Source organism: Salmo salar, unplaced genomic scaffold, assembly GCF_905237065.1.
Source record: "Salmo salar unplaced genomic scaffold, Ssal_v3.1, whole genome shotgun sequence".
NCBI lineage: Eukaryota > Metazoa > Chordata > Actinopteri > Salmoniformes > Salmonidae > Salmo > Salmo salar.
Genome location: NW_025549073.1, coordinates 1 through 26,786, shown reverse-complemented (window position 1 = coordinate 26,786; position 26,786 = coordinate 1). Strand labels below are relative to the sequence as shown.

The following is a 26,786-nucleotide window of genomic DNA, read 5'->3' as shown; positions in this document are numbered from 1 at the left end:
GTTAACCTGTTAGGGCTAGGGGGCGGTATTTACACCGCCGGATAAAAACGTACCCGATTTAATCTGGTTACCACTCCTACCCAGTAACTAGAATATGCATATACTTATTACATATGGATAGAAAACACCCTAAAGTTTCTAAAACTGTTTGAATGGTGTCTGTGAGTATAACAGAACTCATTTGGCAGGCAAAAAACTGAGAAGGTTTCATGCAGGAAGTGGCCTGTCTGACAAGGGTGTCGTTCTTCTTGTCTCTGTTTATTGAAGAGTGAGGATCTTAGCTGTCCCGTGACACTTCCTACGGCTGCCATAGGGTCTCAGAAGGCGGTAAAAAGCTGAATCGTGGCTTTGCAGGCTCTGGCTGAAAAAAAGTAGCGCGTTTGGGTAGTGGCTGGTTACGGTACTGTGAGACTCAGGCTCGTGTCCCGCGTCGACCGAAAGCTTTGTTTACTTTCCTCTGTTTAGCTAAATGGACATTCCCGGTCGGAATATTATCGCTTTTTACGAGAAAAATGGCATAAAAATGGATTTTAAACAGTGGTTGACATGCTTAAGTACGGTAATGGAATATTTAGATTTTTTGTCACGAATTGCGCCATGCACTGACCCTGATTTACCATTTCAGATAGTGTCTGGGACGCATACGAACAAAACGCCGCTATTCGGATATAACGATGGATTATTTTGGACCAAACCAACATTTGTTATTGAAGTAGCAGTCCTGGGAGTGCATTCTGACGAAGACAACAAAGCTAATCAAACTTTTATAATAGTAAATCTGATATTGGTGAGTGCTAAACTTGCCGGGTGTCTAAATAGCTAGCCCGTGATGCCTGGGCTATGTACTTAGAATATTGCAAAATGTGCTTTCACCAAAAGCTATTTTAAAATCGGACATATCGAGTGCATAGAGGATCTGTATCTATAATTCTTAAAATAATTGTTATGCTTTTTGTGAACGTTTATCGTGAGTAATTTAGTAAATTATGCTAGTTCTGAACGTCACTGCTAATGTAAAAGCTGTTTTTGATATAAATATCAACTTGATTGAACAAAACATGCATGTATTGTATAACATAATGTCCTAGGGTTGTCATCTGATGAAGATCATCAAAGGTTAGTGCTGCATTTAGCTGTCTTCTGGGTTTTTGTGACATTATATGCTAGCTTGAAAAATGGGTGTCTGATTATTTCTGGCTTGGTACTCTGCTGACATAATCTAATGTTTTGCTTTCGTTGTAAAGCCTTTTTGAAATCGGACAGTGTGGTTAGATTAACGAGAGTCTTGTCTTTAAATAGCTGTAAAATAGTCATATGTTTGAGAAATTGAGTAATAGCATTTCAAAGGTTTTGAAAATCGCGCCACAGGATTCAACTGGCTGTTACGTAGGTGGGACGAATTCGTCCCGCCTAGCCCAGAGAGGTTAATCTAACCACACTGTCCGATTTCAAAAAGGCTTTACAACGAAAGCAAAACATTAGATTATGTCAGCAGAGTACCCAGCCAGAAATTATCAGACACCCATTTTTCAAGCTAGCATATAATGTCACAAAAAACAAAACCACAGCTAAATGCAGCACTAACCTTTGATGATCTTCATCAGATGACAACCCTAGGACATTATGTTATACAATGCATGCATGTTTTGTTCAATGAAGTTCATATTTATATCAAAAACCAGCTTTTTTACATTAGCATGTGATGTTCAGAACTAGCATACCCCCCGCAAACATCCGGTGAATTTACTAAATTACTCACGATAAACGTTCACAAAAAACATAACAATTATTTAAAGAATTATAGATACAGAACTCCTCTATGCACTCGATATGTCCGATTTTAAAATAGCTTTTCGGTAAAAGCACATTTTGCAATATTCTCAGTAGATAGCCCAGCCATCACGGCTAGCCATTTAGACACCGACCAAGTTTAGCCCTGATCAAACTCCGATTTACTATTACAAAAGTTTCATTACCTTTGTTGTCTTCGTCAGAATGCACTCCCAGGACTGCTACTTCAATAACAAATGTTGGTTTGGTCCAAAATAATCCATCGTTATATCCAAATTGCGGCGTATTGTTCGATGCGTTCCAAGACACTATCCGAAATGGTAAATCAGGGTCGCGAGCATGGTGCAATTCGTGACAAAAGATTTCTAAGTATTCCATTACCGTACTTCAAGCATGTCAACCGCTGTTTAAAATCCATTTTTATGCCATTTTTCTCGTAAAAAGAGATAATATTCCGACCGGCAATCTCCGTTTAGCTAAACAGAGGAAAGAAAACAAAGCTTTCGGTCGACGCGGCGCACGAGCCTGAGTCTCACAGTACTGTAACCAGCCACTATCCAAACGCGCTACTTTGTTTCAGCCAGAGCCTGCAAAGCCACGATTCAGCATTTTGCCGCCTTCTGAGAGTCCATGTGAGCCGTAGAAAGTGTCACGTAAGAGCAGAGATCCCCTGTAATAGATAGAGATAATCAACAAGGCCAAGAAATGGTCAGACAGGGTACTTCCTGTACAGAATCTTCTCAGGTTTTGGCCTGCCAAATGAGTTCTGTTATACTCAAAGACACCATTCAAACAGTTTTAGAAACGTTGGAGTGTTTTCTATCCAAAGCTAATAATTATATGCATATTCTAGTTTCTGGGCAGGAGTACTAATCAGATTAAATCGGGTACGTTTTTATCCGTCCGTGAAAATACTGCCCCCTAGCCATAACAGGTTAAGAAACCGATTAAACATCATGATCATTACACAAGTGCACCTTGTGGTTGGGCCAATAAAAGGCCACTCTAAAATGTGCAGTTTTGTCTCACAACACAATGTCACAGATGTCTCAAGTTCTGAGGGAGCATGCAATTGGCATGCTGACTGCAGGAATATCCACCAGAGCTGTTGCCAGAGAATATAATGTTAATTTCTCTACCATAAGCAGCCTCCAAACGTCATTTTAGATAATTTGGCAGTACTTTCAGCCGACCTCACAACCACAGACCACGTGTAACCATGCCAGCCCAAGACCTCCACATCCGGCTTCTTCACCTGCGGGATTGTCTATGAGACCAGCCAGCAGGACAGCTGAAACTGTGGATTTGCACAACCAAAGAATTTCTGAGCAAACTGTCAGAAACCATCTCAGGGAAGCTCATCTGCGTGCTTGTTGTCCTCACCAAAGTTTTGACATGGCTTAACCTGACTGCATGGCAGCGTCGTAACCGACTTCAGTGGGTAAATGCTCACCTTCGATGGACACTGGCACGCTGAAGAAGTGTGCTCTTCATGGATGAATCCTGGTTTCAACTGTACCGGGCAGATGGTAGACAGTATGGTGTCATGTGGGTGAATGGTTGCTGATGTCAACGTTGTGAACAGATTGCCCCATGGTGGTTGTGGGGCTATGGACAATGAATGCAATTGCATTTTATCGATGGCAATTTGAATGCACAGAAATACCTTGACGAGATCATGCAAACACACACTTGCACTTCTACACTCGCATACATGCAGTGACATACACATGTCCACCGACACCTGTCCATTTAAAACATGTACAATTTATCTCCTGTTAGGGCCTATAAATATTTAACAAAATAATGTAATTTTAAACAAATATACACTATAATATTTATCCTATATCAGATAGTAATTTGGTTACTTATTCTATCATTTCCATACTATAGATTTAATTAATTACTTATTTGTGGTGCCAGCGGTTTGAGCCAGTTTATAGTAATCTGGTTAAATGCTGTTATTCTCATAATTCTGAAGAGGTATTCGAGGACGAGTGCATGAGGCGCTCTCCCCATGATTATGTGTTCTGGATTCAGAGAAACTGAGCGTTCAAACATATTATCCAAAACTTTGTATACTTTGGTCTAGAACTGATTGAGGACTAGGCAGGAATATAATGTGTGGGTGTCGTTAGCCCTGCTCTCCCCACAGTTACAGTGGGGGAAAAAAGTATTTGATCCCCTACTGATTTTGTACGTTTGCCCACTAACAAAGAAATAATCAGTCTATAATTTTAATAGTAGGTTTATTTGAACAGTGAGAAACAGAATAACAACAAACAAATCCAGAAAAACGCATATCAAAAATGTTATAAAATGATTTGCATTTTAAAGAGGGAAATAAGTATTTGACCCCTCTGCAAAACATGACTTAGTACTTGGTGGCAAAACCCTTGTTGGCAATCACAGAGGTCAGACGTTTCTTGTAGTTGGCCACCAGGTTTGCACACATCTCAGGAGGGATTTTGTCCCACTCCTCTTTGCAGATCTTCTCCAAGTCATTAAGGTTTTGAGGCTGACATTTGGCAACTCGAACCTTCAGCTCCCTCCAAAGATTTTCTATGGGATTAAGGTCTGGAGACTGGCTAGGCCACTCCAGGACCTTAACATGCTTCTTCTTGAGCCACTCCTTTGTTGTCTTGGCTGTGTGTTTTGGGTCATTGTCATGCTGGAATAGCCATCCACGACCCATTTTCAATGCCCTGGCTGAGGGAAGGAGGTTCTCACCCAAGATTTGACGGTACATGGCCCCGTCCATCGTCCCTATGATGCGGTGAAGTTGTCCTGTCCACTTAGCAGAAAAACACCCCCAAAGCATAATGTTTCCACCTCCATGTTTGACGGTCAAGATGGTGTTCTTGGGGTCATGGGCAGCATTCCTCCTCCTCCAAACACGGCGAGTTGAGTTGATGTCAAAGAGCTCCATTTTGGTCTCATCTGACCACAACACTTTCACCAGTTGTCCTCTGAGTCTACACACAATAACACAATAATCTACACACAATAACCTATAATGACAAAGCAAACACTGTTTTTATTTTTATTTTAACAAATGTATAAAATAGAAAAACAGAAATATCACATTTACATACTGTAAGTATTCATACACTTTACTGAATACTTTGTTGAAGCACCTTTGGCTTCTCTTAGTATGACGATACAAGCTTGGCACACATGTATTTGGGGAATTTCTCCCATTCTTCTCTGTAGATCCTCTCAAGCTCAGTCAGGTTGGATGGGGAGCGTCACTGTACAGCTATTGTCAGGTCTCTCAAGAGATGTTCGATCAGGCCGAGCTCTGGCTGGGACACTCAAGGACATTCAGAGACATGTCCCAAAGCCACTCCTGCGTTGTCTTCTGGTTTCCTCCAGAAGTGACACTTGGCATTCAGGCCAAAGAGTTGAATATTGGTTTCATCAGACCAGAGAATCTTGTTTCTCATGGTCTGAGAGTCTTTTGGGGTCTTTGGCAAACTCATAGCAGGCTGTCATGTGCATTTTACAGAGGAGTGGCTTTCATCTGGCAACTCTACCATAAAGACCTTATTGGTGGAGTTCTGCAGAGATGGCTGTCCTTCTGGAAGGTTCGGCCATCTCCTCTAGAGCTCTTTCAGAGTGACCCTCGGGTTCTTGGTCAACTCCCTTCTGCCCCGATTGCTCAGTTTGGCCGGGCGGCCACTCTAGGAAGAGTCTTGGTGGTTCCAAACTAATTCCATTTAAGAATGATGGAAGTCATTGTGTTCTTGGGGACCTTCAATGCTGCAGACCATTTTTGGTACCCTTCCCCAGATCTGTGCCTCGACACAATCCTGTCTCTGAGCTCTATGGACAATTCCTTCGACCTCATGGCTTGGTTTTTGCTCTGACATGCATGGTCAACTGTTAGACCTTATATAGACCGGTGTGTGCCTTTCCAAATCATGTCCAATGAATTGAATTAACCACAGGTGGACTCCAATTAAGTTGCAGAAACATCTCAAGGACGATCAATTGAAACAGGATGCACCTGAGTTCAATTTCGAGATTTATAGCAAAGGGTCTGAATACTTATGTAGATAAGGTATTTCTGTTTTTGTTTTTAATAGACTTGCGAACATTTCTAAAAACCCATTTTGCTTCGTCATTATGGGGTATTGTGTGTAGATTGCTGAGGATTATTTGTATTTAATCCATTTTAGAATGTAATGTTATAAAATGTGGAAAAAGTCAAGGGGTCTGAATACTTTTTGAAGGCACTGTATATATCTATTAATACAGACTAGCTAAAAAGTAAGTGCATATTCTCACAAATTATCCAATGGATTATGATAATTTTCTTGTAAAAAAAAAGTGGAGGTGCAAAAACATTTTCTCCATGCTCAGATGGCCAAGCAGACACAATGCAATTTCAAATCAAATAAAAAAATGCTTGGTCACATACACGTGTTTAGCAGATGTTATTGCGGGTGTAGCGAAATGCTTTTGTTTCTAGCTCCAACAGTGCAATAATATCGAACAAGTAATATCAAACAATGTCACAACAATACACACAATATACACCAATCTAAAGTAAAGGAATCGAATTAAGAATATATAAATATTTGGACGAGCAATGTCAGAGTGGCATAGACTAAGATACAGTAGAATAGAATACAGTATATACACTACTGGTCAAAAGTTTTAGAACACCTGCTCATTCAAGGGTTTTTCTTTATTTTTACAATTTTATACATTGTAGAATAATAGTGAAGACATGAAAATTATGAAATAACACATATGGAATCATGTAGTAACCAAAAAGTGTTAAACAAATCAAAATATATTTTATATTTGAGATTCTTCAAATAGCCACCCTTTGCCTTGATGACAGTTTTGCACACGCTTGGCATTCTCTCAACCAGCTCATGAGGTGCCTTCTTAAAGTTAATTTGTGTAATTCCTTTCCTCTTAATGCGTTTGAGCCAATCAGATGTGTTGTGACAAGGTAGGGTAGGTATACAGAAGATAGCTCAATTTAGTAAAGACCAAGTCCATATTATGGCAAGAACAGCTCAAATATGCAAAGAAAAATTACAGTCCATCATTACATTAAGACATTAAGGTCAGTCAATACAGAACATTTCAAGAACTTTGAAAGTTTCTTCAAGTGCTTTCGCAAAAACCATCAAGCACTATTATGAAACTGGCTCTCATGAGGAAAGGAAGACCCAGTGTTACCTCTGCTGGAGAGGATACATTCATTAGAGTAACCAGCCTCAGAAATTGCAGCCCAAATAAATGCTTCACAGAATTGAAGTAACACACACATCTCAACATCACCTGTTCAGAGGTGACTTTTTGAATCAGGCCTTCATGGTCGAATTTCTGCAAAGAAACCACTACTACAGGACACCAATATTAGGAAGAGACTTGCTTGGGCCAAGAATCACCAGCAATGGAAATTTGTCCTTTGGTCTGGAGTCCAAATTGTCTTTGTAAGACACGGTGTTGTTGAACGCATGATCTCAACATGTGTATTTCCCACGGAAAAGCATGGAGGAGGAGGTGTTATGGTGTGGGGGTGTTTTGCTGGTGACACTGTCTTATTTATTTAGAATTCAAGCATACTTAACCAGCACTTAACCACAGCATTCTGCAGCGACACGCCATCCTTTCTGAGTTGGGCTTAGTGGGACTATCATTTGTTTTTCAACAGGACAATGACCCAACACACCTCCAGGCTGTGTATAGGCTATTTTACCAAGAAGAAGAGTGATGGAGTGCTGAATCAGATGACCTGGACTCCACAATTCCCCGACCTCAACCAAATTGAGATGGTTTGGGATGAGTCGGACTGCAGAGTGAAGGGAAAGCAGCCAACAAGTGCTCAGCATATGTGGGAACTCCTTCAAGACTGTTGGACAAGCATTTCAGGTGAAGCTGGTTGAGAGAAAGCCAAGGGCGTGTAAAGGGTGGCTACTTTAAAGAATCTCAAATATAAAATATATATTTTGATTTGTTTAACACTTGTTTGGATACGACATGATTACATATGTGTTATTTCATAGATTTAATGTCTTCACTATTATTCTACAATGTAGAAAATAGTAAAAATAAAGAAAAACCCTTGAATGAGCAGGTGTTCTAAAACCTTTTACCGGTAGTGTATATATGAGATGAGTAATGAAGAATATGTACTGTAAACATTATTAAAGTGACTCGTGTTCCATTATTAAAGTGGGCAGTGATTTCAAGTCTATTTACGTATGTAGTGCAGCAGCCTCTGATTTGGCTCATCTCAGTCGCGAAGAGGAATAACTTTGCAGCTGATTCTGATTAATTAACAGTGCCATGCTGGTTGGTGTTAATAACATGTTGGGGCTAGGGGGCAGTATTTGCACGGCCGGATAAAAAACATACCTGATTTAAACTGGTTACTACTCTTGCCCAGAAACGAGAATATGCATATAATTTGTAGATTTGGATAGAAAACACTCCAAAGTTTCTAAAACTGTTTGAATGGTGTCTGTGAGTATAACAGAAATCATATGGCAGACCTGAGAAGATTCCATACAGGAAGTGTCCTGTCTGACAATTTGTTCTCCTTCTGTGGCATCTCTATCAAAAATACAGCATCTCTGCTGTAACGTGACATTTTCTAAGGCTTCCATTGGCTCTCAGAAGGCGCCAGGAAGTGTAATGGGGTGTCTGCAGTCTCTGGCGAAAAACAGCAGGAATATTTGTGAGTGGTCAGGCAGGGAACAGTGACACTGGAGATGCGCGTCCACGAGACGACTCCATTTTTTTCTTTCAGCCTTTGAATGAATACAACGTCGCCCGGTTGGAATATTATCGCTATTTTACGAGAAAAATAGCATAAAAATGTATTTTAAACAGCGTTTGACATGCTTCGAAGTACGGTAATGGAATATTTTGAATTTTTTTGCCACGAAATGCACCCGGGCGTCACCCTTCGGATACTGACCTGAACGCACGAACAAAACAGAGGTATTTGAATATAGCTATGGATTATTTGGAACCAAAACAACATTTGTTGTTGAAGTAGAAGTCCTGGGAGTGCATTCTGACGAAGAACAGCAAAGGTAATCCAATTTTTCTTATAGTAAATCTGAGTTTGGTGAGGGCCAAACTTGGTGGGTGTCAAATTAGCTAGCCGTGATGGCCGGGCTATGTACTCAGAATATTGCAAAATGTGCTTTCGCCGAAAAGCTATTTTAAAATCTGACACCGCAATTGCATAAAGGAGTTCTGTATCTATAATTCTTAAAATAATTGTTATGTATTTTGTGAATGTCAATGTTGAGTAATTTAGTAAATTCACCGGAAGTTTGCGGTGGGTATGCTAGTTCTGAACATCACATGCTAATGTAAAAAGCTGTTTTTTGATATAAATATGAACTTGATTGAACAAAACATGCATGTATTGTATAACATAATGTCCTAGGCGTGTCATCTGATGAAGATCATCAAAGGTTAGTACTGCATTTAGCTATGGTTTTGGTTTTTGTGACATATATGCTTGCTTTGAAAATGGCTGTGTGATTATTTTTGGGAGGGTACTCTCCTGACATAATCTAATGTTTTGCTTTCGCTGTAAAGCCTTTTTGAAATCGGACAATGTGGTTAGATTAACGAGAGTCTTGTCTTTAAAATGGTGTAAAATAGTAATATGTTTGAGAAATTGAAGTTATAGCATTTTTTGAGGTATTTGTATTTCGCGTCACGTGATTCCACTGGCTGTTGACTAGGTGGGACCAACATCCCACCTTGCCCAGGGAGGTTTTAACACTCAAATAAAACCCAGCTCTGAAACGAAACGAAGTCTGAAAATAATTTGTATGTTATATCATTGGAAAAGACAACGCATTCAGACGGATTTGCACGAAGTGGGCAGTTCAGATTTGTCACTTTAAGCCCAGATATATCTTGCTTTGACTAAAATGAAGACATTGATTTAAATCGTTTTGCAACATTATGGGTAAGCTCTGGCCATCGTCTTTCAGCTCGAAAAAGTTGATTTCCACAGGTGTGGGAATTTAAGGTCAAGACTTCCAGGGCTGAGTCTTCCACTATCACAAAGGCTGTCACTTCTCTGAACTCCAGTGGCCCAACCTTCTTTGAAAGTTTTTTGCCTAGAGCACAATTGCACCAATATATATACTAGCGCTGTTTTTTTTATTCTGTTAACCTCTTACATCTAGACGTTCCGCTAGCGGAACACCTGCTCCAATATCCAATGATAGGCGTGGCGCGAATTACAAATTCCTCAAAAATACAAAAACTTCCATTTTTCAAACATATGACTATTTCACAGCATTTTAAAGACAAGACTCTCCTTTATCTAACCACACTGTCCGATTTCAAAAAGGCTTTACAGCGAAAGCAAAACATTAGATTATGTCAGCAGAGTACCAAGCCAGAAATAATCAGACACCCATTTTTCAAGCTAGCATATAATGTCACAAAAAACAAAACCACAGCTAAATGCAGCACTAACCTTTGATGATCTTCATCAGATGACAACCCTAGGACATTATGTTATACAATGCAGGCATGTTTTGTTCAATCAAGTTCATATTTATATCAAAAACCAGCTTTTTACATTAGCATGTGACGTTCAGAATTAGCATACCCCCCACAAACATCCGGTGAATTTACTAAATTACTCACGATAAACGTTCACAAAAAACACAACAATTATTTTAAGAATTATAGCTACAGAACTCCTCTATGCACTCGATATGTCCGATTTTAAAATAGCTTTTCGGTGAAAGCACATTTTGCAATATTCTCAGTAGATAGCCCAGCCATCACGGCTAGCCATTTAGACACCGACCAAGTTTAGCCCTGATCAAACTCCGATTTACTATTACAAAAGTTTCATTACCTTTGTTGTCTTCGTCAGAATGCACTCCCAGGACTGCGACTTCAATAACAAATGTTGGTTTGGTCGAAAAATAATCCATCGTTATATCCGAATAGCGGCGTTTTGTTCGTGCGTTGCAGACACTATCCGAAATGGTAAAGAAGGGTCGCGCGCATGGCGCAATTCGTGACAAAAAAATTCTAAATATTCCATTACCGTACTTCGAAGCATGTCAACCGCTGTTTAAAATCCATTTTTATGCCATTTTTCTCGTAGAAAAGCGATAATATTCCGACCGGGAATCTCCTTTTCAGCAAACAGAGGAAAAATCACAAAGACGGGGGCGGCCAGGTCACGCGCCTAAGCCCACAGTCCCTTGATCGGCCACTTGAGAAAGGCGATAATGTGTTTCAGCCTGGGGCTGGGATGACGACATTCAGGTTTTTCCCGGGCTCTGAGCACCTATGGACGACGTAGGAAGTGTCACGTTAGAGCAGAGATCCTTAGTAAAAGATAGAGATGGCAAAGAAGTTCCAGAAATGGTCAGACAGGCCACTTCCTGTAAAGGAATCTCTCAGGTTTTGACCTGCCATTTGAGTTCTGTTATACTCACAGACACCATTCAAACAGTTTTAGAAACTTTAGGGTGTTTTCTATCCATATATAATAAGTATATGCATATTCTAGTTACTGGGTAGGATTAGTAACCAGATTAAATCGGGTACGTTTTTATCCAGCCGTGAAAATACTGCCCCCTAGCCATAAGAGGTTAACCTGATTTTATGCTGTTGCAACCAATTGGGACAACCAAGATTTTCTGACTTTCTAAATCTGGTTTTAGTCTTATCTCAGAAACATACTTACTGGTTTCAATTGAATGGAGCCCATTTCTCTGCAAAAAACCCTAATAGAAAATTGAATATCGATAATAATGTAATCACTCCCTCAACACAGTTATAGCATTCTAATTACAGTTTGTTTGTAGGTCGTAGGTCAGGTAGATGACAGTGATGCTTACATGCCACCCTTAGCATACATACAACATGAGTCCTAAGCCAGCTGGTGCTATTCAGAATGCTGTTGTGTGGCTGGCTCTGGCATTAGGACTGGGTGGGAACAGCTTGTGTTTAGGAGATGGGTTATAGCGTTGAAAAAGCTCCAGGGTTTGATAAATGAGGCTGTGTGGCTGGTTGCAGTACTAAACTGCTTCGCTGCTCAGCTGTGGTGACAGTGTGATTAATATTTTCACAGCATTAAGATAATTTATCATGGCCACGTGCGAGCCTCTGGGAGAAAAGAGTCTGTCATATGGAGGCTGAGTCGGAGAGGAAAAAAGTGTTGGCAGAGTATGACAGCAATTAATTCAAGCAGGAATAAACAAAGAAATGGAGACTCTATAGACTAAGATGGGGGTCACATTTCTATAGGAGCAGGAGAAAGCAAGGTGCTCGCACAAGGTGTTGTTTCTGTCAGAATTGCCATGCAAGGTGGCAGCATTGCTTTGTGTGGACCCATATTGCTGCTGTATTATGTTGCAAAACATTGTTTTCCCATAAAGTATGAAGGCTCATGAAATATGAGCAAACCAAACAGGTAAAGCTATTTTTGAAACGGACAATGCAATGCTTGAGTCCAGTTTAACCACGCAGCACTGAGCCACCGATATAATTGAAGTTTGTATTTCACCATTTGAATAAATGAAGTGTGAAATCATGTGAATCAGGCTAACTAGGAGGGGCAACAGAAAGGCAAGGAATTGACAAAATGGCAAACACTAAATATTGCAACCTCACAAAATGCACCATCTGCAGTCTAACTTTTCCAATAAATGTGTAATCTCCAACACACAACAGCCAAGATACACTACCATCTGCTACACTAAGACTCCAACTCTTGTCCTTTCCTATACTGAATGTAAGTCTTGTATTTTCCAAATCCCAGGTAAGATTATGAATTGCAGCAAAATATATCCACATAGAGATTAAGGCACTTGTTTTGAGGGTGCCTTGAGAATGCACATACTTGGCCTTCTGAACTACATTTCCACACTTTATCTCAGCCCAGCATCCCAATAATTTGATTTTCATAGCAAGCTAGGATGACTGATGGTTTGGTTACCTACTGTAAACTAGCAAGTATTTGTTTGTTTACCAAGTTAAAACCTGTTAGGGCAAGGGGGCAGTATTTACACCGCCGGATAAAAAACGTACCCGATTTAATCTGGTTACCACTCCTACCCAGTAACTAGAATATGCATGTACTTATTACATATGGATATAAAACACCCTAAAGTTTCTAAAACTGTTTGAATGGTGTCTGTGAGTATAACAGAACTCATTTGGCAGGCAAAAAACTGAGAAGGTTTCATGCAGGAAGTGGCCTGTCTGACAAGGTGTCGTTCTTCTTGTCTCTGTTTATTGAAGAGTGAGGATCTTAGCTGTCCCGTGACACTTCCTACGGCTGCCATAGGGTCTCAGAAGGCGGTAAAAAGCTGAATCGTGGCTTTGCAGGCTCTGGCTGAAAAAAAAGTAGCGCGTTTGGGTAGTGGCTGGTTACAGTACTGTGAGACTCAGGCTCGTGCCCGCGTCGACCGAAAGCTTTGTTTACTTTCCTCTGTTTAGCTAAATGGACATTCCCGGTCGGAATATTATCGCTTTTTACGAGAAAAATGGCATAAAATGGATTTTAAACAGTGGTTGACATGCTTGAATACGGTAATGGAATATTTAGATTTTTTGTCACGAATTGCGCCATGCGCGCGACCCTGATTTACCATTTCAGATAGTGTCTGGGACGCACAAACAAAACGCCGCTATTCGGATATAACGATGGATTATTTTGGACCAAACCAACATTTGTTATTGAAGTAGCAGTCCTGGGAGTGCATTCTGACGAAGACAACAAAAGCTAATCAAACTTTTATAATAGTAAACCTGATATTGGTGAGTGCTAAACTTGCCGGGTGTCTAAATAGCTAGCCCGTGATGCCTGGACTATGTACTTAGAATATTGCAAAATGTGCTTTCACCAAAAAGCTATTTTAAAATCGGACATATCGAGTGCATAGAGGAGTTCTGTATCTATAATTCTTAAAATAATTGTTATGCTTTTGTGAACGTTTATCTTGAGTAAATTAGTAAATTTTAGCGAATTCCCGGAAGTTTGCGGGAATTTGCTAGTTCTGAACGTCACATGCTAATGTAAAAGCTGGTTTTTGATATAAATATGAACTCGATTGAACAAAACATGCATGTATTGTATAACATAATGTCCTAGGGTTGTCATCTGATGAAGATCATCAAAGGTTAGTGCTGCATTTAGCTGTCTTCTGGGTTTTGTGACATTATATGCTAGCTTGAAAAATGGGTGTCTGATTATTTCTGGCTTGGTACTCTGCTGACATAATCTAATGTTTTGCTTTCGTTGTAAAGCCTTTTGAAATCGGACAGTGTGGTTAGATTAACGAGAGTCTTGTCTTTAAATAGCTGTAAAATAGTCATATGTTTGAGAAATTGAGGTAATAGCATTTCAAAGGTTTTGAAAATCGCGCACAGGATTCAACTGGCTGTTACGTAGGTGGGACGAATTCGTCCCGCCGGTCCCATAGAGGTTAACCTCTCTAGGCTAGTCGGGACGAATTCGTCCCACCTACGTAACAGCCAGTTGAATCCTGTGGCGCGATTTTCAAAACCTTTGAAATGCTATTACTTCAATTTCTCAAACATATGACTATTTTACAGCTATTTAAAGACAAGACTCTCGTTAATCTAACCACACTGTCCGATTTCAAAAAGGCTTTACAACGAAAGCAAAACATTAGATTATGTCAGCAGAGTACCAAGCCAGAAATAATCAGACACCCATTTTTCAAGCCAGCATATAATGTCACCAAAACCCAGAAGACAGCTAAATGCAGCACTCACCTTTGATGATCTTCATCAGATGACAACCCTAGGACATTATGTTATACAATACATGCATGTTTTGTTCAATCAAGTTCATATTTATATCAAAAACCAGCTTTTTACATTAGCATGTGACGTTCAGAACTAGCATACCCCCGCAAACTTCCGTGGAATTCGCTAACATTTTACTAAATTACTCACGATAAACGTTCACAAAAAGCATAACAATTATTTTAAGAATTATAGATACAGACCTCCTCTATGCACTCGATATGTCCGATTTTAAAATAGCTTTTTGGTGAAAGCACATTTTGCAATATTCTAAGTACATAGCCCAGGCATCACGGGCTCGCTATTTAGACACCCGGCAAGTTTAGCACTCACCATAATCATATTTACTATTATAAAAGTTTCATTACCTTTTGTTGTCTTCGTCAGAATACACACCCAGGACTGCTACTTCAATAACAAATGTTGGTTTGGTCCAAAATAATCCATCGTTATATCCGAATAGCGGCGTTTTGTTCGATGCGTCCAGACACTATCCGAAATAGTAAAGAAGTGTCACGCGCATGGCGCAATTCTTGACAATAAAATTCTAAGTATTCCATTACCGTACTTCGAAGCATGTCAACCGCTGTTTAAAATCAATTTTTACGACATTTTTCTCGTAGAAAAGCGATAATATTCCGACAGGGAATCTCCTTTTCGGCAAACAGAGGAAAAAATCCCAAAGGCGGGGGCGGTCGGGGTCATGCGCATAAGCCAGTGTCCCTTGATCGGCCACTTGAGAAAGGCGATAATGTGTTTCAGCCTGGGGCTGGAATGACGACATTCTGTTTTTTCCCGGGCTCTGAGCGCCTATGGACGACGTGGGAAGTGTCACGTTAGAGCAGAGATCCTTAGTAAATGATAGAGATGGAAAAGAAGTTCAACAAATGGTCAGACAGGCCACTTCCTGTAAAGGAATCTCTCAGGTTTTGACCTGCCATTTGAGTTCTGTTATACTCACAGACACCATTCAAACAGTTTTAGAAAATGTAGGTTGTTTTCTATCCATATGTAATAAGTATATGCATATTCTAGTTACTGGGTAGGAGTGGTAACCAGATTAAATCGGGTATGTTTTTTATCCAGCCGTGTCAATGCTGCCCCCTAGCCCTAACAGGTTAACTACCGTCATTTCCGGACTATTGAGCGCACCTGAATATAAGCCGCACCCACTGAATTAAAAAAAACAAAATATTATTTTGAACATAAATAAGCCGCAGGTGCCTACCGGTACATTGAAACAAATTAACTTTACACAGGCTTAAACGAAACACATTTTAGTCATTTAGCAGATGCTCTTATCCAGAGCGACTTACAGTAGTGAATGCATACATTTCATTTCTAAACATCTTTTTTTCTTATTTTTTTTCTCTGTGCTGGCCCCCTGTGGGAATCAAACCCACAACCCTGGCGTTACAAACACCATGCTCTACCAACTGAGCTACAGGGAAGGCCTGTAACACGGCTTGTAACAAAAATAAATAGGCTTTAACGAAACACGGCTTGTAACAAAAACTAAAAAATTTGCAGTAAACAGTAGCCTACCAAGAAAGTCATTGGTCACTATCTTCCTCCTCCTGTGCACTGAAACCACTGAAGTCATCTCCTTTCAAAAAAAATTGAAAGCGGGAAAAATCCATATATTAGCCGCGTCATTGTTTAAGCCGCGAGGTTCAATGCGTGGGAAAAAAGTTGCGGTTTATAGTCCGGAAATTACGGTACATGCTAGTGTCACATCCTGATCTGTTTCACCTGTCATTGTGCTTGTCCCCATCCCCTCCAGGTGTCACCCATCTTCCCCATTATCACCTGGGCATTTAAACCTGTGTTTTCTGTCTGTCTGTGCCAGTTCGTCTTGTATGTTCCAAGTCAACAAGCGTGTTTTTCCCTTGCTCGTGCCTTTTCTATTATTCTTTTGCTAGTCCTCCCGGTTTTGACCCTTGCCTGTTTTCTGGACTCTGTACCAGCCTGCCTGACCATTCTGCCTGCCCTGACCTCGAGCCTGCCTGACATACTGTACCTCCTGGACTCTGAACTGGTTTTGACCTTTTGCTTGTCCACAACCATTCTCTTGCCTAACCCCTTTTTGGATTATTAATAAATATCAAAGACTCAAACCATCTGCCTCCCGTGTCTGCATCTGGGTCTCGCCTTGTGCCCTTATAGTACGAACTGATCATGACAGACCCAGCAGACTTGGACCAGCTCCACCACACTGTTTCCCTCCAGGGGGGCATGAGGAGCTACTGCTGGACCTTTTGGAAGGGCTTCGTTCCCTGACGGAACACCATGACCAAGGGTTCAAGGTTATTATGGACCGAATCAATGAGTTAGCTCATAGGCATCCTGCCACCTCTGAGACCTCCCAACCATCCAGTAACCTGTCTACTACCAGTGGTGGGTTTGTACAGCCTACCCCGGCTCCCCGAGAACCCCGCTTACCTTCTCCAGAGCGATATTCTGGGTATCCTGGAACCTGCCATGGTTTTCTTTCTCAATGCTCCCTTATTTTTGAGCTACAGCCATCTTCGTTCCCTTCGGACCGGCCGACTATAGCGTATATAATTATTATGCAAATGTCGTGAATGGCGCTCTCCTGGGTCACGGCTGTTAGGGAGCAACAATCCGCCATTTGTCGTCATCTGGACGATTTCATGGCAGAGGTGAGGAAGGTGTTCGATTCTCCAGTATCCGCGAGAGAGGCGACCCAACAACTACTTGAGGTACGTCAAGACTCCTGTAGTGTGGCAGACTACGCAGTAGATTTTCACACGTTGGCCTCCGAGAGTACCTGGAATCCGGAGTCCCTAATCGATACCTTCCTTCATGGACTCTCAGAGAAAATAAAATAAGAACTAGCAGCTTGGGAGTTACCCCTGGCCCTCGATTCCCTTATTGTCCTTACTCTTAGGATTGATGGGCGTCTATGGGAACGCTAGAGTGAGAGGAGGTCTGGTCTTGGGCACACTCGTTCATCCACTGCTACTCATTCATCTCCAAAGGAATCCGGAAGTCCCCGATGGCTATATTTCCAAGAAGACCCGAAGCCACCTGAGTTCCCTCACGAATCATCGGCGACGGGTGAGTCAGATATACCCGGAACCTATGCAACTGGGCAGAGCTAGATTGTCGCCGAGGGAATGTTCACATAGACTAAGTTCCAACAGTTGTCTGTACTGCGGGACATTATATAGCCACCTGCCCGGTTAAAATATCTATTTCGTTAGTAGGTACAAGCACTCTGGTGAGCCAGACTGGGAATCCTCTAATTCCAATCAACCACACTCTTTTTTTGCGTGATACTGCTGTGGGGAGACCAGTCTAAGTCTCACCGGGTGCTCATTGACACTGGGGCGGATGAGCGCTGGATGGCCGCTCCATTGGTAGAGTTACCCACAGCACTGTTCCTATTAATCTGCGGGTTTCAGGAAATCAGAGTGAGGCTAAACAGCTTCTCCTCATTGAGTCCCCCCATGTTCCTGTTGTGTTGGGATTTTATTGGCTCCAAAACACAACCCCTTTATTGACTGGACCATGAGTTCAATCCTGGGTTGAAGTCTGTTCTGCCATTCCCATTGGCTCAAAGCAGCATAGCCTTCCCCGAGATGGCCTCTCGGGGCTTAAGTCAAGCCTTGGATTTCTTTGCCGTCCCATGAGAGTACCATGACCTACAGGAGGTCTTCAGCAAGGCACGGGCTAATTCGCTTCCCCTACATCGTCCCTACGATTGTGCAATTGACATTCTCCCAGGCACCACATCACCTCGTGGTTGACTATATTCCCTAACCGACCCAGAGGCCAAGGCCATTGAGGAGTATATTGAGGCCTCTCTGGCTGCTGGAGGCATCTATCCTTCTGCATCCCCTGCCGGCGCAGGGTTTTTCTTTGTGGAAAAGAAGGACAAGACCCTGCTTCCGTGCATTGACTACCAGGGCCATAACCTGTTGGGGATAGGGGGCAGTATTTGCACGGCCGGATAAAAAACGTACCCGATTTAATCTGGTTACTACTCCTGCCCAGTAACTAGAATATGCATATAATTGTTTGATTTGGATAGAAAACCCTAAAGTTTCTAAAACTCTTTGAATGGTGTCTGTGAGTATAACAGAACTTATTTGGCAGGCCAAAACCTGAGAAGATTCCAAACAGGAAGCGCCCTCTCTGACCATTTCTTGGCCTCTTTGTCATCTCTATCCAAAACAAAGGATCTCTGCTGTAACGTGACATTTTCTAACGCTCCCATAGGCTCTCAGAAGGCGCCAGAACGTTGAATGATGACTTTGCAGGCCATGGCTGAAAAACAGTAGCGCATTTGGTAAGTGGTTGATCTGAGAACAATGAGACGGGTGCGCGCATTACACTAGACGATTCCATGTTTACATTTTCAGTCTTTGAATGAAAACAACGACTCCCGGTCGGAATATTATCACTATTTTACGAGAAAAATCGCATAAAAATTGATTTTAACCTGTTGGGTCTAGGGGGCAGCATTTGCACGTCTGGATAAAAAAAATGTACCCGATTTAATCTGGTTACTAATCCTACCCAGTAACTAGAATATGCATATACTTATTATATATGGATAGAAAACACTCTAAAGTTTCCAAAACTGTTTGAATGGTGTCTGTGAGTATAACAGAACTCATTTGGCAGGCAAAACCCTGAGACATTTTCTGACAGGAAGTGGATACCTGATGTGTTGTATTGACTTTAAACCTATCCCATTGAAAAACACAGGAGTTTAGGAATATTTTGGCACTTCCTATTGCTTCCACTAGATGTCACCAGCCTTTACAAAGTGTTTTGAGTCTTCTGGAGGGAGATCTGACCGAACAAGAGCCATGGAACGGTGATGTCCCATTAGACACCTGGCGCGCTAGTTCATGTTGGGTACCCTCGTTCCAATACGTTATAAAAGAGTATGCATTCGTCCACCTTGAATATTATTCATGTTCTGGTTAAAAAGGCCCTAATGATTTATGCTATACAACGTTTGACATGTTTGAACGAACGGAAATATATTTTTTCCCCCTCGTTCATGACGAGAAGTCCGGCTGGCTTACATCATGTGCTAACGAGACGGAGATTTTTGGACATAAATGATGAGCTTTTTTGAACAAAACTACATTCGTTATGGACCTGTGATACCTGGAAGTGACATCTGATGAAGAGAATCAAAGGTAATGGATTATTTATATAGTATTTTGATTTTAGATCTCCCCAACATGACGTCTAGTCTGTATCGCAAGCGCGTATTTTTCTGGGCGCAGTGCTCAGATTATTGCAAAGTGTGATTTCCCAGTAAGGTTATTTTTAAATCTGGCAAGTTGATTGCGTTCAAGAGATGTAAATCTATAATTCTTTAAATGACAATATAATATTTTACCAATGTTTTCTAATTTTAATTATTTAATTTGTGACGCTGACTTGACTGCCGGTTATTGGAGGGAAACGATTTCCTCAACATCAATGCCATAGTAAAACGCTGTTTTTGTATATAAATATGAACTTGATAGAACTAAAAATGCATGCATTGTCTAACATAATGTCCTAGGAGTGTCATCTGATGGAGATTGTAAAAGGTTAGTGCATCATTTTAGCTGGTTTTATGGTTTTGGTGACCCTGTCTTTGACTTGACAAAACATTACACACAACTCTTGTAAATGTACTGTCCTAACATACTCTAAATTTATGCTTTCGCCGTAAAACCTTTTTGAAATCGTAAAACGTGGTTAGATTAAGGAGATGTTTATCTTTCAAATGGTGTAACATAGTTGTATTTTTGAAAAATTTGAATTTTGACATTTATTTGGATTCAAATTTGCCGCTCTTGAAATGCACCTGCTGTTGATGGAGTGCACCACGGGTGGCACGCTAGCGTCCCACCTAGCCCCAAGAGGTTAAACAGCGTTTGACATGCTTCGAAGTACGGTAATGGAATATTTTGAATTTTTTTGTCACGAAACGCGCCGGGCGCGTCACCCTTCGTTATCCTTTGGATAGTGTATTGAACGCACGAACAAGACGCCGCTATTTGGATATAACTATGGATTATTTGGAACCAAACCAACATTTGTTGTTTAAGTAGAAGTCCTGGGAGTGCATTCTGACGAAGAAGAGCAAAGGTAATCCAATTTTTCTTATAGTAAATCTGAATTTGGTGAGTACCAAACTTGGTGGGTGTCAAAATACCTAGCCTGTGATGGCTGGGCTATCTACTCAGAATATTGCAAAATGTGCTTTCACCGAAAAGCTATTTTAAAATCGGACACCGCGATTGCATAAAGGAGTTCTGTATCTATAATTCTTAAAATAATTGTTATGTTTTTTGTGAACGTTTATCGTGAGTAATTTAGGTACCCTAATACGCAAATAAACTATAAAATTTAAGACGGAGAGTCGTTATTGTCTTTACCGGAGATAAACAAAAAGAACGAGCTCTCTCGGCCATGCACTTGGAAACACTACAGCCAAAATGGGAGCCACTTAGAAAAACTACAACTTCTCCCTCATTTTTCCAAAAACCAGCCTGAAACTCTTTCTAAAGACTGTTGACATCTAGTGGAAGCCCTAGGAACTGCAATCGGGGACGATTTCACCCTATTATAAAAGTGGTAGCCATTGAAATCAGTGGTATGCTGTATTATTAGGTTTTTGTTGATGGTTTGTCCTCAGGGTTTCGCCTGCCATTTCAGTTCTGTTATATTCACAGACATTACTGTAACAGTTTTAGAAACTGTAGAATGTTTTCTATCCAAATATACCAAGTATATGCATATCCTAGCCCCCTATCCCAAAGAAGTTAACTCAAGGCAGGCCCGGTGGGCTCTGTTATTCACCAGGTTCAACTTCACCATTTCCTATTGCCCAGGGTTCAAGAATGTTAAGACCTGACACCCTCTCTCACATGTACAGTCCCTCTGCCACATCATCTGACTCCGAGACCATCCTCCCTACCTCATGCCTTGCGGCTGCTGTGAGCTAGGGTATTGAGACCCTGGTCCCCATGGCACACCGTTCCCAGCCTGCCCCTGGAGTGGGCCCGGCTAACCGGCTGTTCGTCCCTAACTCAGTCCGGTCCCGGGTCATGGAATGGGCTCATTCCTCCTGGCTTACCTGTCATCCGGGTTCCCGTCGAACCCTGGCCTTTCTCCGACAACGTTTCTGGTGGCCCACAATGGTTCCTGATGCATTTGCCTTCGTCACAGCTTCATCACAGTTTGTGTTCAGAATAAGACCCCTTCCGGCCTCCTTCAGCCACAACCTGTCCCTCATCATCCCTGGTCTCATATCCCCCTGGACTTTGTCACTGGTCTCCCTCCTTCTGATGGCAACACCATCATTCTGATGGTAGCAGATCGGTTTTCCAAGGCCGTCCATTTCATCCCTCTCCCCAAACTACCCTCTGCCAAAGAGACGGGCCAGCTCATGGTGCAGCACGTCTTCAGGATCCACGAACTCCTGGTGGACATGGTCTCCGACCGGGGTTCTGGAAAGGCATTCTGCACCCTTATTTGGTCATAGGCCAACATGTCCTTCGGATTCCATCCCCAATTCAACAGCCAGTCGGAGCAGGCAAACCAAGACCTGGAAAAAACCTTAAGATGCCTTGTCTCGACCAACCCCACTACCTGGAGCCGACAACTAGTTTGGGTGGAGTATGCCCAGAACACTCTTCCCTGTTCAGCCATGGGACTCTCCCCTTTTGAGTGCTCCATGGGGTATCAGACTCCTCTCTTCCCAGAACAGGAAGTCAACTTACCCTCGGCCCAGATGTTCATCCACCACTGTCGGCATACCTGGAGAAGAGCCCAGGCGGAGCTTCTCAAGACCAAGTCCAGGTATCGTCGACAAGCGGATCGCCGCCGGACTCCAGCTCCTCGCTGTCGCAGAGTGTATGGCTCTCCACACGGGACCTGCCCCTTCAGGTGGAGTCCCGCAAACTTTCCCCCATTTCATTGGCTCTTTCCCCATCTCTAGAGTCCTTAGTTCCACTACTGTTCATCTTTTGTTACCCCTTACTCTCCCTATTCACCCTACGTTCCATGTGTTTAGGATTAAGCCCGTGTCTCACAGCCCTTTGTCTTCTGTTTCCAGGCCCACCCCTCCGCCTGTGTCCTTGATGGCCATCCGGCGTACACTGTGAGATGCCTCCTGAGTGTTCGACCGCGGGGCAGGGGTTTCCAGTACCTGGTTGACTGGGAGGGTTATGGCCCGGAGGAGAGGTGCTGGATCCCCGCTAGACACATCCTGGACCCAGCCCTAAAACGCCGACATCCACCGCCGGCACCCCAGTCAACCAGGTATGTGCCCGGGTAGGATGCCAGGTGGCGCCCCTAGAGGGGGTGAGGGGGTACTGTCACATCCTGATCCGTTTCACCTGTGCTTGTCTCCACCCCTCCAAGTGTCACCCATCTTCCCCATTATCCCCTGGGTATTTAAACCTGTTTTCTGTCTGTGCCAGTTCGTCTTTATGTTTCATGCAACCAGCGTGTTTTTCCCGTGCCCCTGCCTTTTCTATTCTCTTTTGCTAGTCCTCTTGGTTTTGACCCTTGCCTGTTTTCTGGACTCTGTACCTGCCTGCCTGACCATTCTGCCTGGCTTGACCTCGAGCCTGCCTGCCACACTGTAGTTTCTGGACTCTGAACTGGTTTTGACCTTTTGTCTGTCTGTCCACGACCATTCTCGCCTACCCCTTTTTGGATTATTAATAAATATCAAAGACTCAAACCATCTTCCTCCCGTGTCTGCATCTGGGTCTCGCCTTGTGCCCTTATAGCTAGCTACATCAGTGGATGATGAACTACCAGCAAATGATCACATTTATAGTGGAAAATGTGTTAAATTATAGCCTTGGTGTAAGCTGGATATAGTCAACTCAGGCTTTATGCATTCTCTGGAAAAGAATACTACTCCATGAAAGGTTAGTGCCGCTGCGTGTCTTGGCACACACCTTTGCTTACCCTTGCTTAACTCTTGTGTGGTGTTCATGTTTTTGTTATTCACCTTATGTTTGCAGGTCTGATGGACCCACAACATTTTTGGATTTTTAAAACACAGCCATAACATTTTACCAAAAATACTTGGTACTTAGATGTTGACTTATATCAATTACAAGCAATAGAGACAGCATACATGGTTCATATTTTCCAATTACGTCTGCTAGGTCACATTTATCAAAGAAGCGCTATTCGTTTTTTTTAAAATAAAATGTGATTTTTGTAAACATCAATTATAATCAAGACATGGGTGGAATAAATCATGTTTATGTTTAACAAATATAAATGAAACAAGGCTTTCATCACTATTAATGTGTATTGCTTCGAACTGAACAAATTGGAAGGACACATTTTACCTGCAGTATTTTCTGGAAATGCTAAATGATCCCCATTGAACACAAATTAAGGCCGGTCTACACACCACTTGAGGGACAGTTTACTGTGTGCGTGTGTTGCAAATGTATTTCTTGCACTTGATGCCTCTGTACTGTCTTCCTGTCCTTCTTGGGTCCACACACATCACAGCGCTTATTGCTACCGGCTGCAATCTAGAATGATGAAAACACTCACTCACATATATAGTTACAGCAGGCCAAGGTTGGAGAGTCAGACACACACACACACGCAAAAATATCACTCATACTTATTTACAGTATTGGAGTTGTTGGTTCTGTGGGTCGGGCGGCTGGGGCACCAGCATCCTCCTCCTGAATACTCCTCATGATGGCTGCAGAAGCTGGGGTCGTTGGGATATTTTGCCTCTGGATTTGAGGTCTTACCAAAACCTTGCCCAGCTCGAGAAAGAGCCATCTCCTCTGGAGCTTCCCTCTGTTTCAATCTGGGTTCAACGCCATCCAGATGACAAATGCGTTGTACGCCAAGATGTCCAAGATGTTGAAGAATATCACAGTGGCCAGTGTAGGGTTCTTTTGCAGCTGTAGCCAGTCCCCAGCTTGTCTAAATTGTCCACCCCTCCATTTATGGCATTTTAATCCATCATGATTTCTGGTTTTCGACTTGCTGGCCACAGATTCTCCCATCCCATCCCCAGATTTTTGCCTTCCTTTGGCATGTAGGACACTAGGGACGTGTCAGCCGTGAACACAAACTTAGAAGAATTGATAGGCTGTTCTGTGTATCAACAGTTGAGGTGGGAGCTCTGGCTTGTTTTTTTGTACTGATCCTACCATCGTCAGCTTCCTCGTGAGGATTTCCTATCTCACTTGTGCGAATTTAAAAAAAAGTATCGCATGTTGTGGCCACATAGTCCCTGTGTCACGTCCAGGACAACCCGGATCCCTTGGCTCTTATCAGGGGCTTCTCCATCTGGCTTCCCTGTATACACTTGCAAGTTCCACACATTTAATGAAGCAGCATCACAGGCAGCCCAGATCTTGATTCCATATTTTGCAGGTTTAGATGGTATGTAGTGCCTGAAGAGGCAGCGGCCCCTAAATGGCATAAGCTGCTCATCAACAGTAACGTTGGGCCCAGGGTTGTAAAACAGGGGAAGGCGGTCCACCCACGTGTCCCACACATATCTGATTGCAGCTCTCTGCCGCCAAACTGAGATAATCCTGAAAATAATGTGGATGTTTTCCAGAGACATTGATCCACGGAAAAGTTATCTGCCAGTTTCTGTATCCCACAGGGATTCTGTGGATTCCGCACTGGATCTGAAACCACCAGCAAGGATAAGAACCCCAAGATAAGAACTTCCATCTAGCTATTGTCCGGTTGGAATATTATCGCAATTTTATGTTAAAAATACCATAAAGATTGATTTTAAACAGCGTTTGACATGCTTCTAAGTACGGTAAAGGAACATTTTGACTTTTCGTCTCTCATTCCGCGTTCGCACGTTATGCCTTTGGATAAGTGATCTGTACGCACGAACAAAACGGAGGTATTTGTACATAAATATGGATTATTTCGAACAAAAACAACATTTCTTGTGGAAGTAGCAGTCCTGGGAGTGCATTCTGATGAAGATCAGCAAAGGTAAGAGAATATTTCTAATACTAATTCTGAGTTTAGGTTGCTCCGAGCTTGGTGGGTGTCTGTATAGCTCGCCGTGATGGCTGAGCTATGTACTCAGAATATTGAAAAATGTGCTTTCTCCGTAAAGCTATTTTAAAATATGACACAGCGGTTGCATCCAGGAGTAGTCTATCTATAATTCTTTCAATTATTGTTATATATTTTGTCAACGTTTATGATGAGTATTTTTGTAAATTGATGTGCACATTCACCAGACGTTTTGGTGGGAATACATTTTCTGAACATCACGCGACCAATGTAAAATGCTGTTTTTGGATATGAATATGAACTTAATTGAACAAAACATACATGTATTGTGTAACATAATGTCCTAGGAGTGTCATCTGATGAAGATCGTCAAAGGTTAATGCTTCATTTTGCTGTGTTTTGGGTTTTATTGACACATGTCCTTGCTTGGAAAATGGCTGTGTGATTATTTTTGTCAATGTACTCTCCTAACATAATCTAATGTTTTGTTTTCGCTGTAAAGCCTTTTGTAATCGGACAATATGGTTACATCAAGGAGAAGTGTATCTTTAAAATAGTGTAAAATAGTTGTATGTTTGAGAAAGTTGAATTATGACATTTTGTTGTTTGCACACTAGCTTCTCTCGCTGCAACAAAAAACAATTCTAAGGCCCTCTGAGCAGAGATTATTTTTGACATAATGATTGCAAATGCAAATCATTTTATAACATTTTTGACATGCGTTTTTCTGGATTTTTTTGTTGTTATTCTGTCTCTCACTGTTCAAATAAACCTACCATTAAAATTATAGACTGATCATTTCTTTGTCAGTGGGCAAACGTACAAAATCAGCAGGGGATCAAATACTTTTTTCCCTCACTGTAGATCTAACTTTGCTAGTTACATCTCATTTCCCAAATCATTAATAAAAATTGAGAACAACACAGGAGCTAAAATGGAACCCTGGGGCACACCTCTATTAATCTCAAGAAAGGTAGACTTGTGATTGTCAGTGTATACACATTGTGTTCTGTCAGAAAGATAGTTCCTAAACCATTTTACTGCCCCTTCATTGAGACCAATGTTTCTGAGTCTAGCTAGCAACAATTCATGGTCAAGTGAATCAAAGGCCTTTGATAAATCCACAAACAGAGCAGCACAATGTTGCTTTTTATCTATTGCAT

At 41.8% G+C, this 26,786-nt stretch overlaps 1 non-coding gene across 1 annotated transcript; it reads right to left on the bottom strand.

The window, feature by feature from the left end:
* Window positions 1-15,972: 15,972 nt before the first annotated feature.
* On the bottom strand, window positions 15,973-16,050 carry trnat-ugu (transfer RNA threonine (anticodon UGU)). Its single transcript has one exon. It is a non-coding gene; the product is annotated as a tRNA-Thr (tRNA).
* Window positions 16,051-26,786: the final 10,736 nt, after the last annotated feature.